The 16,617-nt window shown below is 36.1% G+C and overlaps 1 long non-coding RNA gene across 1 annotated transcript; it reads left to right on the top strand.

The window, feature by feature from the left end:
- Positions 1-11,902: 11,902 nt before the first annotated feature.
- Positions 11,903-16,028, top strand: LOC107629561 (uncharacterized). Its single transcript, XR_001617988.3, has 3 exons — positions 11,903-12,616; positions 12,744-12,923; positions 15,828-16,028. It is a non-coding gene; the product is annotated as an uncharacterized LOC107629561 (long non-coding RNA).
- The last annotated feature ends 589 nt before the right edge of the window (positions 16,029-16,617 follow it).

Here is a 16,617-nt window from a genome sequence, read left to right as displayed (position 1 = left end):
AGCTCCTTTTCTGTAGTAGTATAGTTTTTCTATGCATTATTTAGTACACGACTAGCATAGTAAATGACATGCAAAAGCTTGTCATGTCTCTGACCTAGGACTGCGCCAATTGCATGATCACTTGCATCACACTTAGCTCAAATGGCAAGTCCCAGTTGGATGCAGAGATGATAGGAGCACTGACAAGCTTGGCCTTTAGAGTTTCAAAGGCATGCAGGCATTCTTGGTCAAAGACGAATGGAACATCAGTGGCCAAGAGATTGCATAAGTGTTTGGGGGATTTTAGAAAAATCTTTTATGAACCGCTTGTAGAATCTCGCATGTCCTAGGAAGCTTTTGATAGACTTAACACTAGTAGGTGGAGGCAAGCGTTCGATCACTTCCACCTTAGCTTGATCCATTTCTATCCCTTTGTTTGAGATTCGATGCCCAAGAATAATGCCTTCAGTCACCATGAAGTGGCATTTCTCCTAGTTTAGAACTAGGTTTGTTTCTTGGCATCTTTTTAGGACTAGGGTCAGATGATCAAGACAGGAGTCAAATGAGTCTCCATAAACAGAGAAGTCATCCATGAATACTTCAAAGAACTTCTCTACTATGTCAGAGAAGATGGATAACATACATCTCTGAAAGGTTCCAGGTGCATTACATAAGCCAAATGGCATTCGTCTATAGGCGAATACGCCCGAAGGACATGTGAATGCCGTCTTCTCTGGATCTTGTGGATCTACTGCTATTTGATTGTACCCAGAATATCCATCTAGGAAATAATAAAAAGCATGATCTGCTAGTCTTTCTAGCATTTGGTCAATGAAGGGTAAAGGAAAGTGATCTTTCCTAGTGGCGTCATTGAGTTTTTTGTAATCAATGCACATACGCCACCATGTAACTGTCCTTTTCAGGATCAGTTCATTTTTTCATTGTGAACCACTGTCATTCTTCCCTTCTTAGGAATAACCTGGACAGGGCTCACCCATGGGCTGTCAGAAATGGGATAAATAATCCCAGCCTCATAGAGTTTAGTGACTTCCTTCTGTGTTACTTCCTTCATGGCTGGATTCAATCGCCTCTGTAATTGTACCACTGATTTGGCATTATCCTCCAGCAGGATTTTATGCATGCATCGGGCAGGGCTAATACCCTTAAGGTCACTTATAGTCCACCCAAGGGCGGTCCTATGTGTTTAAAGCACTTGGATTAGTGCTTCTTCTTCCTGTGGCTCTAGTGTAGAGCTTATGATCACAAGATAGGTCTCTCCCTCTCTTAGAAATGCATATTTCAAGAAGGGGATTAATGGCTTAAGCTCAAGTTTAGGAGGCTTCTCCTTTTCCTCAGAGGTTTCTAGAAGTTCCTCTGAATTAGGCTGAGTATCATTGAGGATATCATCAAGTCTATCCTTGGAGATTTCGGCCATATTGACTTCTTCCACCAGGGAATCAATGAAGTCAATGCTCAGGAATTCCTCAGGAATGTCTGGATGCTGCATAGCCTTCACAGCATTCAGTACGAACTTCTCCTCATTGACTCTTAGGGTTACTTTCCCTTTTTCAACATCAATGAAGGTTCGTCCTGTGACTAGAAAAGGTCTTCCTAGGATGAGAGATACACTTTGTGCCCCCTCTATGTCCAATACCACAAAGTCAGTGGGAAAGGCAAAAGTTCCAACCTTGACAATCATGTCCTCTATTACTCCTGATGGTATCTGAAGAACAAAACTCTCGCGTGATCTAGAATTTTCACAATTAAATTCCCGTTGTAAGTATAGCTTCTAGACCGACAAGAATTTCTTTCTTACAAAAGTTTTGGTTGTCACAAGTAACAAAACCCAATAAAATTTATAACCGAAGTACTTAAATTTCGGGTCGTCTCTTAAGGAATTGCAGAGAAGTATGATTTATTATTGGTTATGAAATTGTATATTTTTGGGTTTTTAAAATAAGGAATAAGTAATTTAAATGGCAAGAAAAATAAATTAATAATAATAAAATCTCTTGGCAAGGTGTAAGAATTTGATGTCCTATCCTAGTTATCCTTATCAATTGTGATGAGAATTAGATTTTGCTCCCACCTTATTAACCTCTAACTATGAAGGTAAGTTAAGTGGATGAATCAATTTAATTCCTCAGATCCTAGTCATTTCCTAAGAAAAGACTAGAGTTATTGGAATTCAAATTAATTAGCAAAGATAACAATCATCAATCACAAGGAGTTTGATAACTCAAGTGTCTCCAATTACTTAACCAAAGCAAAAAGGGAGAAAATCTACTTGAATAAAAATGCCTTCAGATGGGAAGCAACAGTAACATAAATATAAGAAAGAAATCTTAAATCTGAAATACCTCAAATTATATTAAATAAAGAAATCAAATCTAACATGAGGATTCATAAATTAAATTGGAAAAATAAATAAAAGGAACATTGAACCTGAAATTGAAAAGAAGTAGCCTAAACATAATAGAAATCTTAAATCCTAATCCTAAGAGAGAGGAGAGAACCTCTCTCTCTAAAACTACATCTAATCCTAAAATTATGAATATTAAAGCTTCCTTGATGAATGAATGGATTCTCCCACTTTATAGCCTCTAATCTGTGTTTTCTGGGCCAAAAACTGGGCCAGAAACAGCCCAGAAATCGCTGGGGGTGAAATCTGCCACGTTGATTTTCGTCACTGCGACGCGTCCGCGCGGAGCACGCGTTCGTGTCTTCTAGCTGTACGGCCACTATGGAAAATTATATATCAAATCAAAGCCCCGGACGTTAGCTTTCCAACGCAACTGGAACCGCATCATTTGGACCTTTTTAGCTCAAGTTATGACCGTTTGAGTGCAAAGAGGTCAGGCTGGACAGCTTAGTAATTTCTTCAACTTCTTGTATTCCTTCCATTTTTGCATGCTTACTTTCCATCCTCCAAGTCATTCCTGCCCTATAAATCCTGAAATCACTTAACACACATATCAAGGCATCGATGGTAATAAGAGATGATTAAACATAGTAATTTAAAGGCTCAGGAAACATGTTTTCAATCAAAGCACAGAACCAGGAAGGAAAATGTAAAACCATGCATTTTGTATGGATAAGTGTATGAAAGATTGATAAAATCTACTCAATTGAGCATAAGATAAACCATAAAATAGTGGTTTATCAGTATCTTAATAGGCCCATCAGCAAGTTGAAGGCACATGCGGGTTGGTTTGACTTCATTAGTCAAGCAGAGCTTCTATATTAGTGAAGTTGGTAGTAGGTTGATGGTTGCTCCAAGGTCACATAGAGCTATCCTTGTACAAGCATCACCTAGAGTGCATGGTATCATAAAGCTTCCAAGATCTTTAAGCTTCTCTGGCAAACTGCTATGAATGATTGCACTGCATTCCTCAATGAGGAGGACTATTTGTGTCTCTTTTCAATCCTTCTTATGACTTAGAATGTCCTTCATAAACTTTACATAAGAAGGTATCTGTTCAAGAGCTTCTACGAAAGGGATCTTTATCTCTAATGTTTTGAGATACTCCGCAAAGCGGGCAAACTGTTTATCCTTTTCTCTTGACAGAGTTTCTGAGGAAATGGCATTTTAGCCTTGTACTCATCAACCTTGGTTGAAGGAGGCCGAATGCCATGTGAGTTGGAAGAGGGGTTACTAGCTTGCTTAGAAGGGTTGTCATCAATGAACAATTGACCTCCCTTGCATGGGCATTGAACGCCCATGCTGTTGTCCCCTTGAGCATTTGGACGCCTATTCTCTCCCTTTTCTTGGCGTTCAACGCCAGTAGGGTTATCCTCTATGGGCTTTTCATTTTTATTATACTGAGGTTGGGTGTTTAAGGTTTTTCCACTCCTCAGTTGGACAGCCTGACATTCATCTGTTATCTGCTTAGTTAACTGATGCCTTATTTGACTCAACTGGGCTTCTATATTCCTATTAGAAGCCTGAGTTTCTCACAGAGCCTCTTGTAGTTTCAGTATTTGCTGGGCAAGGGTGTGTAGTTGCTGAGTCAATGGGCCATCCTGCTCTAGAGGGTTAGATTCAGCAGCTACTACCTTAACCTCTCCTTTTGTAGAGGTCTCAGGAGATTAGTACAGTTACTTATTAGTGGCAACTGTCTCAATAAGCTCTTGAGCCTCTCCTATGGTCTTTTTCATGTGTATAGAACCACCAGCAGAGTGGTCCAAGGCTATTCTAGCCATGTCTGAAAGCCCATAGTAGAAGATGTCTAACTGAACCCATTCTGAAAATATTTCAGTAGGACATTTCTTTAGCATCCTCTTATACCTTCCCTAGGCATCATAAAGAGACTTACTATCTCCTTATTTGAATCCTTGGATGTCCAGTCTCAACTGAGTCATCTTTCTAGGGGAAAAGTAATGATTTAAAAACTTGTCAACTAACTGTTTCCAAGTTTTTAAACTATCTTTAGACTGGTTATCCAACCACCTTTTTGCTTGATCCTTTAAAGTAAAAGAAAAAAGCAGTAACCTGTAGACCTCTTGGTCTACTCCCTCTCCGTGTACTGTGTTAGCAATTCTTAAGAAATCTGCAAGGAATTCTGTAGGTTCTTCCTGAGGAAGTCCAGAATACTAGCAGTTCTGCTGCAACAGAGTAATAAGTAGAGGGTTTAATTCAAAGCTACTAGCTTTAATTTGAGGTATGATGATACTTCTTCCATAGAAGTCAGCAGTGGGAGTTGTATAATATCCCAGAGTTCTCTTGAACTCTTCATTCCCACTTGCGTTCATGATTAAGAAAGGTAGAAGATGAAGAAGGAAGAAAATAGAATGAGTAGAAGAAAAGATAGAAGTAAAAGGGGTGAATAAGAATTAAAATATTTTTATTTTTTAATTAATTAATTAATTAATTTTTGTGAAAATTAAGTTAAATTAATTTAAAAAGATTTGAATTTTAATTGTTAAATTTTCAAAAATAGAGGAAGGAAAAGAAGAAGAGATTTTCGAAAGTTGAGAGAGAAGTGAGTTAATTAGGTGGTCTTGAAAAAGATGAGAGAGAAGATAAGATATTAAATAAGAAAAGATAAAAATAAAAATAAAAGATAAGATAAGAAAAGACTTGAATTTTAAAATTGAAATTAGAGAAAGATAAGATATGAAATTAAAAAGATTTGAAATTGATTTTAAAAAGATAAGATTTTGAAATTTGATTTTGAAAAAGATATGATTTTGAAAATTTGAAATTTGAAAAAGATAAGATAAGATTTTTAAATTTTAAAAAAGATATGATAAGTTTTGAAAAAGATATGATTTTTGAATTTTGAAAATTTTGATTTTTGAAAACTTGTGAAAAAGATATGAAAAAGATAAGATTTTTGTATTTTTGAAAAGATTTGATTTTGGAAAACTTGACAACTAAGATATGATAAGATAAAATTTTAAAATCAAAATCTGAATTTTTTTTGAAAAATTTCGAAAATTAAGGTGAAAATTAGTTAGAAAAGATATTTTTATTTTTGAATTTTATGATGAAAGAGAAAAATACAAAAAAAGACACAAGACTTAAAATTTTTAGATCTAGTGCACCCAAATTTTCGAAAATTTGGAGGAAAATATAAGGGGATACCAAACTTAAAAATTTTAAGATAAAAATACATACAAGACTCAAGAAAACTTTGAATGTTAACAAGAATGCAAAGAAGAAGACTCAAAGGACACAGGAACATAAAAAGAACAGCAAACTTAAAAATCTTTTTGAAAACCAAAATAAAATTTTTGAAAATTGCAAGAAAAATAAAAAGAAAACACCAAACTTAAATACTTGACACAAGATTAAACCAAAGAAAAATTATTTTTGAAAATTTTTAGAAAGAAAGACCCAAAGAACATGAAATTACCAAGAACATAGACACATTAAAAAAATGCAAGGATTAAACAAAGAAAACAAAAATATTTTTGAAAAAGCTTTTAATGAATTTTCGAAAATTTTAGAAAATAAAATAAAATAAAATAAAAAATTAAAAGATTCAAAGACTCAAACCAAGAACAAAAATTGAACAAAGAAACTAAAAATATTTTGAAAAGATTTTTAGAATTTTCAAAAATTAGGAAGAAGAAGAAAATCAAAATCAAGGACTTAACGAAAATAAAAATTACCTGATCTATGGAGTAAGACAATCCGACAGTTTGTCCAAACTCAACAATCCTCGGCAATGGCGCCAAAAACTTGGTGTGCGTGTACGCAAAACCCACACTATTTCATACAACAGTAGCAGTACCAGCAAGTGCACTGGGTCACTCAAGTAATACCTGAGCGAGTCAGGGTCGATCCCACGAGGATTGTGGCTTGAAGCAAGCTTATGGTTGTCTTGCACGTCTTAGTCAGGTGGAATCAGAAGGTTGTAGATGTGATTATGTTTAGAATTTTGTATAAGTACTTGTTATTCTACTTGGAAAGCAATAATGGGAATAGAGTTGAGAGTTGGAGTTTCTTTGTCTTTCGGAAGTAACTCTGGTACTATTATCTTCTTTGCTTGTGAATGATCTTCTTCTATGGCAGGCTGTAAGTGATCAAAGTTATTGCCCATGGTCATTGATCTCCTCTGTTACAGAATGAACGCCAGGGCCCTTGGTCATTCAATCTGCTGTAGGGTAAAGCTCTAGTAAGTCATCCTCTTGGCGATCCTATTCAAAATGCCACAGATAAGGTCGAATCTTTCGGATCAGAGAATGCTGCTTCCTTGGATCTAGCCTATACCACGGAGACCTTAATCTCCCCGGAGATCGGCTGAACTGGTGTCTCGAGAAGTCCCCATTAAAATTGTGGATTAACCGTCTGAGAGATGTATAAACATAGCTGTTGGCTCGTACTTTTCTTCCAGGTACTCACACGAATCCAAATAGACATGGGTGTTTTTCAGGCATGTTCATCTTAGTGTGAATAACAGAGATAATTTGTCAGATCATCCTGTTCATCACGATGAAGATCGGATATACATCTTAGAGATAGATCAAATACGGATCGAAGAAGAAGAAATAGTACTTTTATTAATTCATAGGACTCAGCAGGGCTCCTCCCCTCAACCTAGGAGGTTTAGAAACTCATACTAAGGTAAAATACAGTAATAAACGTGTATAATGAGAAAAGTGAAGTAAAAGTTCTGATGAAAGGTCCGAATTACATAAACATAATCACTTAAATACTAAACTAATGACTAGTAAGGATGCAACAGTCTTTTTAGTACTAAAATCTACTTCTAGGGCCCACTTGGTAAGTGTTTGGGCTGAGCTTGATGAGATCCACATGCTATGAGGTCTTCTGTATGTGGAATGCCAGCTAGGGAGTCATCTCTAGGCCTTTGGACGCTGAGCTCTGCTCTTTGGGGGCTGGACACCAGAAAAGGGTAGGAAGCTGGCGTTGGATGCCAGTTTTGGAAAGCTCTGGAAGTCAGCTTTCCATAGCCATTGAGAACGCTCCATTTGGACTTCTGTAACTCCAGAAAAGCTCTTCCGAATGCAGGCAGGTCAGATCTGGATAGCATTTGCAGTGTTTTCTCTGTCTCTAAATCAAACTTCTGCCCCAACTCCTCAATTTCAGCCAGAAAATACCTGAAATTACCTAAAAATACAAAAACTCATAGTAGAATCCAAAAACGTGAATTTAACACTAAAACCTATAAAAACTTAATAAAAACTAAATAAAAACTACTAAAAACTATATGAAAATGATGTCAAAAAGCTTTTAAAATATCCGCTCATCACCAGGACAGGTAAAATTTCTTTTAGTATCAATAAACTACTTCTCTAAGTGGATAGAAGCACAGCCACTAGCACACATAACAGCAAACAAGGTGAGATCTTTCCTGTAAAAAAATATCATATGTAGGTATGGCATCCCTAGAGAAATAGTCTCTGATAATGGGAGACAATTTACAGATCATAAACTCGCTTCTTTCCTAACAAATTTCAACATTAAACACCATTTCAGCTCGGTTGAACATTCACAAACTAATGGACAGGTTGAGTCCGCTAACAGAGTAATCTTGCAGGGTTTAAGGAAAAAGCTCGCGATGCAAAAGGCGAGTGGGCCGACCTTATTTCGGAAATCCTGTGGAGTTACAATACAACAATCCAGTTTGTTACAGGAGAAACTCCTTTCAAACTAGTATATGAAGTAGAAGCACTAATCCCAGTAGAAGTCGGCATCCCCACATTAAGGACCGAGCTATACAACCAACAAAATAACCTACAAGCTAGAATGGCCGAACTAGACCTTGTAGAGGAAGAAAGAGATACTTCAGCAATAAGACAACGAGCGATGAAAAAATTTATAGAAGAAAGACACAATAAAAAAGTCCTTTGAAGAACTTTCAATGAAGGAGACCTCGTACTGCGGTGAACAGAGGAATCGCGGAAACCTCCAGCACATGAGAAGTTAGCATCAAATTGGGAAGGGCCATTCCGAGTAATCAAAAACCTCGGCAAGGGGGCTTACAAGCTAGAAACACTTAAGGGAGATCCAATTCCAGGAACATGGAATGTGTCCTCCCTAAGGAAATACCAATCATAGCATCTACTGTAATCAGCAGATGATGGTACTCTTTTTTCCGCTTCGAAGGTTTTTTCCCAAAAAACATGGGTTTTACTCGAGGTGGGTTTTAACGAGGCCGAACACCACAAGTCATTGTACAACAATCGTTACTATTTCCATCAATCTAAATATCTAAGTTATCATAATTCTGGTAACTAACATATCTTATATTTCAAAAACAAACATCCAAATACTACTAGTCAAAATAAACAGAGCTTCATACTCGGAGATCAACAAACATAATCCCGAGCATCATACTCGGAAATATCCAAAAAGCAAAACAGTCAAGGAAATATCCAAAAAGCAAAACGGTCAAGCAAATATCCTTGGCAAAAGGCCATACACAAGTTTACAAAACAAAACATAAACACAAACGATCTACTCCACTTTGTCGCCAATGCTTGATTCTTCGCTCTCATTTTCCACCGCAGCCTCATCGTCCATAAGATGATTATTCACAACAACCTTAGTCGCATCAAGTTTTGACACATCAGATTCAGGGAACAACACCCTAACCTGGGATATAGCCCGATCAAAACCTTGCACAAAGGCTTCTTTGATTCTAAACTCCAATCATTCATTTTTAACTTTTACATTCTTTGCTTGTTCAGCAGAGGACAGCTGAAGACGTTTCTCCTCGGCAAACTCTGATTCTTTCTGCCTCAAAGAGGAAGAGAGCTCGTTAATAGTTCTCCTTCTTCTGTATGGCCGAAGAAAGCTCGGCAATGTCCTGAGCTTTTTTTTTGCTCCTTGTCAAAAGCAAGCTCTTGAGCCCTCCTAATAGCCACAATTTGGGCACCAATCACCTAAACAAATAGCAACATCAGAAGAGGAACCAGAATCAAAACCAAAAACTCAAAAGCAATTATACCAACCTGAAGAAATCGGTTTGTTCCAGCGCGGCCAACCTTATTTATCATCCTCACATCATCAGGAAACCGACAGAGCTCATCAGCCAAAGTCGCGAAGGGGAAGAGCTGCCCCCACAATGACCTAGCATGTTCATCCTCAACATACCTATGAAGCCTCTTCTGGGACTCGTAAGCAGACTCGACCATCTCAAGGTTCAAGGAAGAGTCCCATTTACCCTCAAAACCCTCATCAATTTTTTCCTTTACCTGGCCCCTTTTTCGTTTCGGCTTTTGCACAGGTTGTGCCACAGCAGCTCCTACTACCTTCTCCGCATTGGTCGTTGAACCCTCCATCTCATTCTTTCTTTACTGATTGAAGAAAGACTTCAACCCAGCAGTAGTGGTCGTGGGGGCTTTCTCGGCTACGTAAAAAATACAACACAAAATCAAAACCAAGACAAATGTAAGCAATAACATAGGAAAATCGGATTACCTATATAATCCAATACAGCATGCCTATCAGTGTCTCACTTCAACAATTCAGCGATTGATAATAATCCCTTTGAGCCCAATGCCTCAAAAAGAAATTCCATGACAATGTTATCATCATGCAACCTATCATCTACATCTAACACCTGGTAGGGTTTGGGACACCAAAATAAGGGAAACCTTTCCACAAGATGTTCATTTAGATAAAAAAGAAACTCTTGTAGAACACTCCTGACCTTAACAAACATGGTTTTGAAATCTTTGAAGGACGACTTATACAAGCCGAAAATTGCACGACGGGGATGACTACTCAAATTAACCCATAACCTGCGTCCAACCCCCTTAGCTTGAAAGAGAGAAAAGAAGAGCCTAAGAGAAGGAGGCTGCCCTAGCAACTCCATTAAAACTTGAAAATCCCTCACAAAACCCATGAATTCGGATGAAGTTGGGTAGGAGCACAGTTCAACCAATACAACACACCACACTCAAACTCGGTAAAAGGAAGTCTAACACCCAAATCAGTAAACAAACAACTATACATATAGAAGAAAGACCAATCAGACAAGCGGCCACAAACATGGTCACCCTTCCCACAAGGTAATATCTCTATATTAATACCACTTCCCTCCCTAACCCAGAGACCCGAGCCAAGAAGTTTAACAGACTCATCATCATTAAACTGAGAAACATAACTTCTAACCCTTGGGTTAACCCAACTACAAGGATCATTCGCATCAACCACAACCTTTTCTTTCTCCATCAACCAGAAGAAACAAAAAAAAGTAGGGAGTAACAAAAGAGATAAAAAATTAACACTCACTTTTTTTAGACATTCTGTGACCAGACACACAAAGTTTTCAGGAAAGCAAAATTATTCAACAAAAAAAAACAAAGGTTGCAGGCACAGTTATTACAACAAATGGCTAAGCAGTTACATATGAAACGTTTTTTAATCTTAACCATTGAAGAAAACCACGTTCACACTTCTCTCAATCACACGGTCAGGGGAACCTAGAAGCACGCAACACATATCAAATTAATTAGTCATTTAAGGCGCAAAGAACAAGGCAGGAATTAAATGCAGAAAATGTTTCAAATCTTTGCACAGAACCAAGCCGAGTTTGGGGGCTACAAGGTATAGACACAACAACAAATTCATGGCCGAGGTATATGTAACATCCCGCATTTTTGAAAATCTAAATATAAATAAATTGTGATTTTATCTTGTTAAGTTTAAATTTTGTAATTTTAGAAATTATTTTATTAGAAATAATTAAATAGATTCGAAGATAGTTTTATTTTGAATCAATTAATATTTTTAAGTAATTTTATTATAATAGAATATTTTGTATAATTTTAGTAATTGAAAAATAAGAAAGAATTGTACAATTTAATTTAAGTAACTTTTATTTTAAAAAAGTTACGATTTATTTTATTAATTTGATATCTTATTTTATAAATCAATCAATTAAGAGTAATTAAATTAGTTTTATTAATATTTGGAGTTAAGTTAATTAATATTTTTGTGTAAATTTTTATAATTGGTTATTTTATATAATTTCAAATTAGAATTCAGTAATGGAAGTGTTATATAATTTAATTTAAAAAAATTGTATTATGATTAAATTATGGTTTATTTTATTAGTTTGAGCTTTAGAGATTAATTTATTAGGGATGATTAAATTGATTTTTTATAAATACTTTAAGTTTAAGTAATTTTATTATAATTAGATATTTTGTAAATTGAAATTAAAGTTTCGGTGATAAAAAAATAATAAAAAAAAAATTATATCATTTAATTTAAATAATTAATATTGAGTTTAAACTATATTTAATACAAATGTGATTAATATGCTTATTTTATAATTTAAATTAAAAATAATTAATTTAACTTAGTAATATGTTGATAAATATTTTAAGAAAGTATATTTGATTTTACCCTTTAATTTTATCAAAATATCTATTCATATCTATCCTTATACTTTTATAAAATCCTAATTTCTAACCCTAAATTCCAAATTGGAAATCAGAAACCCTAATCATAATTTTTCCCTTTTCCCCAGCCTCAGAACGCAGCCCCACCCCACCTTTCTTCCAAAACACCAACACCCAAACATCAGAAACCCTAATCATAATTTTTCCCTTTTCCCCAGCCTCAGAACGCAGCCCCACCCCACCTTTCTTCCAAAACACCAACACCCAAACAAAAGAAAGAAACAAAGAAATGGAAAGGGAGAATAGAGAGCTTGGAATCAGAGAAGAGGGAGCTGCACTCTGCGCCGTCCAGCTCGCCGCCGCAGCACCTCGCCTGCGCCGTTATTCATGCCCATCACCGTGCAGCCATTGCTAACTCGCCTTGCCATCACCGCCGCTGAAGCAAGGTCACATCGCCGTCAGATTTGAAGCCGTTGAGGAGCTGAACGCTCGCGAGAGAGAGGACAAACACGAGGAGAGCTTGTGCGCGAAGGGTAGCGCCGCTGTGTCTCTGTCGCGCCTTCATCACTGTCGAAGCTGCACTTTCGCGTCACCATCGTTGTGCCTCCACCGAGCCTGTCACACTGCTGCTGTTGCGATGTCATTACTGTCGCGAGGGAGAAGAGATGCGTGAGGAAGGAAGCTCGCAGGGGAGAAAGAAGAGGCTGCCTGTGCCACCCGCTCTGTCGTGTCTGATCTCTGTTATCACCGCGTCGCCGCCACCGAAGGTCCGCCGCCATTGTTTCCATCGCCTCCATGCTTCATGTTCATCGTAGGTTACTCTGCCGTTGCTGTTCTATTCTGCTTTTCCCTGGTAGCATTGAGTTGTGTTCTGTTGCCATTATTTGGTTTGCTATTGCCTTGACTATAACATGCCTCGTTTTCTTTATCTTCCTTAGCTGCCAATCATTACTGTCTTTGTTCGGTATTGCTGTCCTTATCCGGAACCACCGATGTCATTGTTGTTGCTTCCCCAGAAGAACTGAGGTTACTGATACTGTTCCGGCCGAACTAGCTATTGTAAACTGGAAAAAGAAGGGGATCGCCACATTTAAATTCGACGGTTTCGACTAATTGAGGTAGGGGGTTTAAAACAATTTTAATTTAAGAATGCCTACAAGGTTTATTGAGTAACTGCAAATAGATTTAATAGCTGTGAGTAATTGATTGATTATGTGAATATTGAATTGTGGCTGAAATTGTGATTGGAATGGTTGAGATTGTGATTTGGAATTGTTGATTAGTGATATTGATTGATTATGTGGATTGAGAATTGTTTGATGACTAATTGTTGAGAATTTCTGAATTTTAATGGGTAATGTTGGATTTGTGGTCGCTAAGTTGTTATTTGGTATATTGTAATGTTAATGAACTTGGTTGGTGGTTGATTTGGAATTGGTTTTGAGGGGTATTGAAGGGTTGGATTTTGAATACAAAATGGTTTACTGAAAATCAGGTTCTCTTGAAATTAAACGGCAACTTTGAAAGTGAATCAGTGGCTCTATAGTGACTGAAATGATGAGAATTTAAATGTTAAGTAAATTATATTAAGTGTGATTGTTGAGATTCAATTTTGAAGGTTTCGTATTAACTGGAACATTAGTTATGATTTTTCAAGGTTAAATCGTGAATCTGATTTTCTGCACTATCTTAAATGAAATTAGAAACTTTGAAAATCTATAACTAATTCTATGATGAATGGATTTGCGTGGGACTAAGTCTGGATTAAGCTTGGGAATATAGGGAGTTGTACTGGTGAATTTGAGACTTTTTCATTAAGTTTATGATTTATGGTAAATTTTTGAATTATGGATGTCAAATCTGGTTTTTCTGCAGAACGTTTAACACAGCAGCAACTTGTTTCTTCTATTGTAAATTTTTCAGTTTGAATTTTGAAATGGAACTAATTTTAAATAAAACTTTATTCCTATTATTTTAATACCGTAAAATTTCAGAACAATTGAACTTGTAGTTTTAAAGATATGAATTTTTGAAAGATGATGCATTATGCAGAAAAAGTCAGATTCTGTTTTCTTAAATTAGTAATTTTGAGAGTTTATAACTTTTGATCCTGGATAGATATTGAGATGAAACTAATTGGAGGTGAAAATTAAGTATGTTGAGCATATGTGATTTAAATTTCAGGGTTTTCCATGTTTTAATAAGTGAGTTATGGGACTTGGAAGAGGTTGTGTTCAATGATTTGTAAAACAGAATTCTGCAGAGAATTACCTAACTTCGAAGCTATGTTACTTCTTCATTAAAAATGGTATGACCCTGGAACCAATTTAGAAAGAAATTTGGATAAGTTATGTTTAACCATATTAATTTTGAAGGTAGTTGGATTTAATTTGGATTTTATATGAAATTTCGAATGTTGTATGCTGCTGCTGTCTTCTGGTTTTAAAACACTGCAGAATAGTCACGGTTTTGCTTATATTCCTGAACCTAGAGTCAGCAAAAAATTATGATTTTTAGTTTAATAGAAAGCTTAATCCGAGACGGTCGTATGGATATAAAGTTTGCGTGATTCCGAATTCATTTGATATTTTTAAAAAATAAAATGGAAATCAGGCTGCCAAGTTGTGTTGGTAATTATTTTGGATATGGAATTTAAGAAATAGATTTTCTATACTATTATCAAATGTTTTTTTTTAGAATATATATTGTTGTGGAAACTGCTGAAAGAGGCGGATGAAATGTTGAGAAAGATGGAACCCGTAAGGGTGGCTAAGTCCTATTTTTAAAGGAGATTATGTCGAAATTTTTATAAAAGTAAAAGGACTTAATCAAAATGAATACTTGAGACTTGTTTAACGATAATAACTTTACTGATTCTTTTGAGAAAATATATTTAGTTTATAAAGTTGTTAGCAAGGACGTGGATTTTGTCCCGCTTGCATATTTACAATTACAAAAGAGTAAAGAGATAAAGAGAAAAAGAGTAATATAGATACATATGAAAGAGTATTCAGAGAAAAGTAAAGAGATATAGAGAACAGAACAACTAGAGTAGAGTAAAGAGATGCAGAGAAAAGAGAAACCAGAGCAGAGTAAAGAGATATATATATATATATATATATTGCTTGATGCAACCCAGAGCTATATTTAATATATATTAGTTGCTTAATGCAACCCAGAGCCTCTGTAGGGAAACTAAGTTACCTACAGCCATTTTCCGCTTCCCCAGAGCAGAGCAGAGTATATATATATATATATTTTCCTGCAGTAAGCAGAGGCTGTCTCAAATGAGCGGCTATTATCATATGCGCATTTATTTAGGAACGGAAAATCGTATTCGGAAAATCGGGATTACTCGTGACCGGATAAATGTCGGGATTGCAGGCACCCAACCGACACATGAGCTCATGGCATGTACTAGGACTAGACATTCATCATATGCATCTATGTGACATTGTTTGGGTGTGTATATTGTAATTGGTTTGCCTATGTGAATAATTTTGTTTAACTGCTAATTGCTATACTTGATGTAATTGCTCTTGATTGTGTTTGAATCTCTTTACTTGTGTTTGTATCTGATTGGCTGGGTTGTAGTGAATTGGGTGTTGATTGAATTGCTTGGGCCTAAGGCCGTGATTGGTTTGTGTTTGAGGTTTAGTAAAGTGTGAAAGATTAAGCTAGTTCAGCATAGACTTAATGAACCTATGCTTGGAACAAATTAGTCATTCATACAGTCTAGGAAAACTTTTAAGACGTATATAAAGGAAAATATGGGTTTAGGATTTTGGATAATTAATTGATGCTTCTAAAGAAGGTTTTAGATTTTTGAATGTTGAGCCATTGGTTTTCAAAAGAAGTTTATATAAGGCGATCGATGAGTACTGCGAATGAAAGTAGTTTTCTTTTCAATGTCTCTAAATGAAATTAACTATTTGCGCTTTATTCTTTACTTTCACGGCATTCTCGACCTCTACTGAGAACATGTAGTTTGGTTCTCACCCCCAAATTTTCCACCCTTTCAGTGACACAGGTTTGAAGACGCAATTTGAAGCTGCGAGCGATTAGTAGGCTTTCTTTATGGTTTTAATTGCTTTCATAGAGTCCCCTTGCCATTATCCCTTGATATTTTATTTTAACAGAGGGATAGGTATTGTACTTGGGTTTATATGACTTCTTATGTATAAGAATTACTATTAATAATACTTATGTGATTGTTATTATTATTTGCAATGTTTATCCTCGATACATGTCTTTAATGAATAAAAACAAAATTTTCTGGCATTTTTCTTAAAACTGAATCGCGATATCGATACAAAGGCTCGATAATTAAGTAGTTAATACTAGAAAAGGTTACGTAATGTTCTTTCTAGTAGAAATACCCTGACTTAAGCAAGGTATTTTGCTGGAAGGGATGTTACAGTATACGATATGACCACTAAAAGCTCGCCTTTGTTCTATCCAAACCAAGGAAAGCTTGGGGGCTATGATATGTAACCTATACCTCGGCCACCAAAAAGCTCAGACTAAAACAATAAAGTCGGGCCCGGTAATTTGAAAAAAGAGACGTGGTCAACACAACTTGATCACCTTAAACAGACTCAATAACTGACCCAGAATCTCGGACCTATTCGCACAACGGGCAAAACATCATCTATAAAGCCGAGTATACAACCTCGGCTAAGGATCAAGTTCTGCTTTCAGTTTTATATTAGCTTAACATATTCATTAAACCTCCTTATTGACTTGAGTGTCGAAGTATCTTTTGCAGGTATTCCCGCCGCGGTGTTTAATTCAGGCCGATGTATAACTCTC

The sequence above is a fragment of the Arachis ipaensis genome, chromosome B1, assembly GCF_059453495.1.
Source record: "Arachis ipaensis isolate K30076 ecotype BB chromosome B1, ASM5945349v1, whole genome shotgun sequence".
NCBI classification, from domain to species: Eukaryota; Viridiplantae; Streptophyta; class Magnoliopsida; order Fabales; family Fabaceae; genus Arachis; species Arachis ipaensis.
The sequence above is the reverse complement of the archived record's forward strand: the minus strand, read 5'-3'. Positions and strand labels throughout refer to the sequence as shown.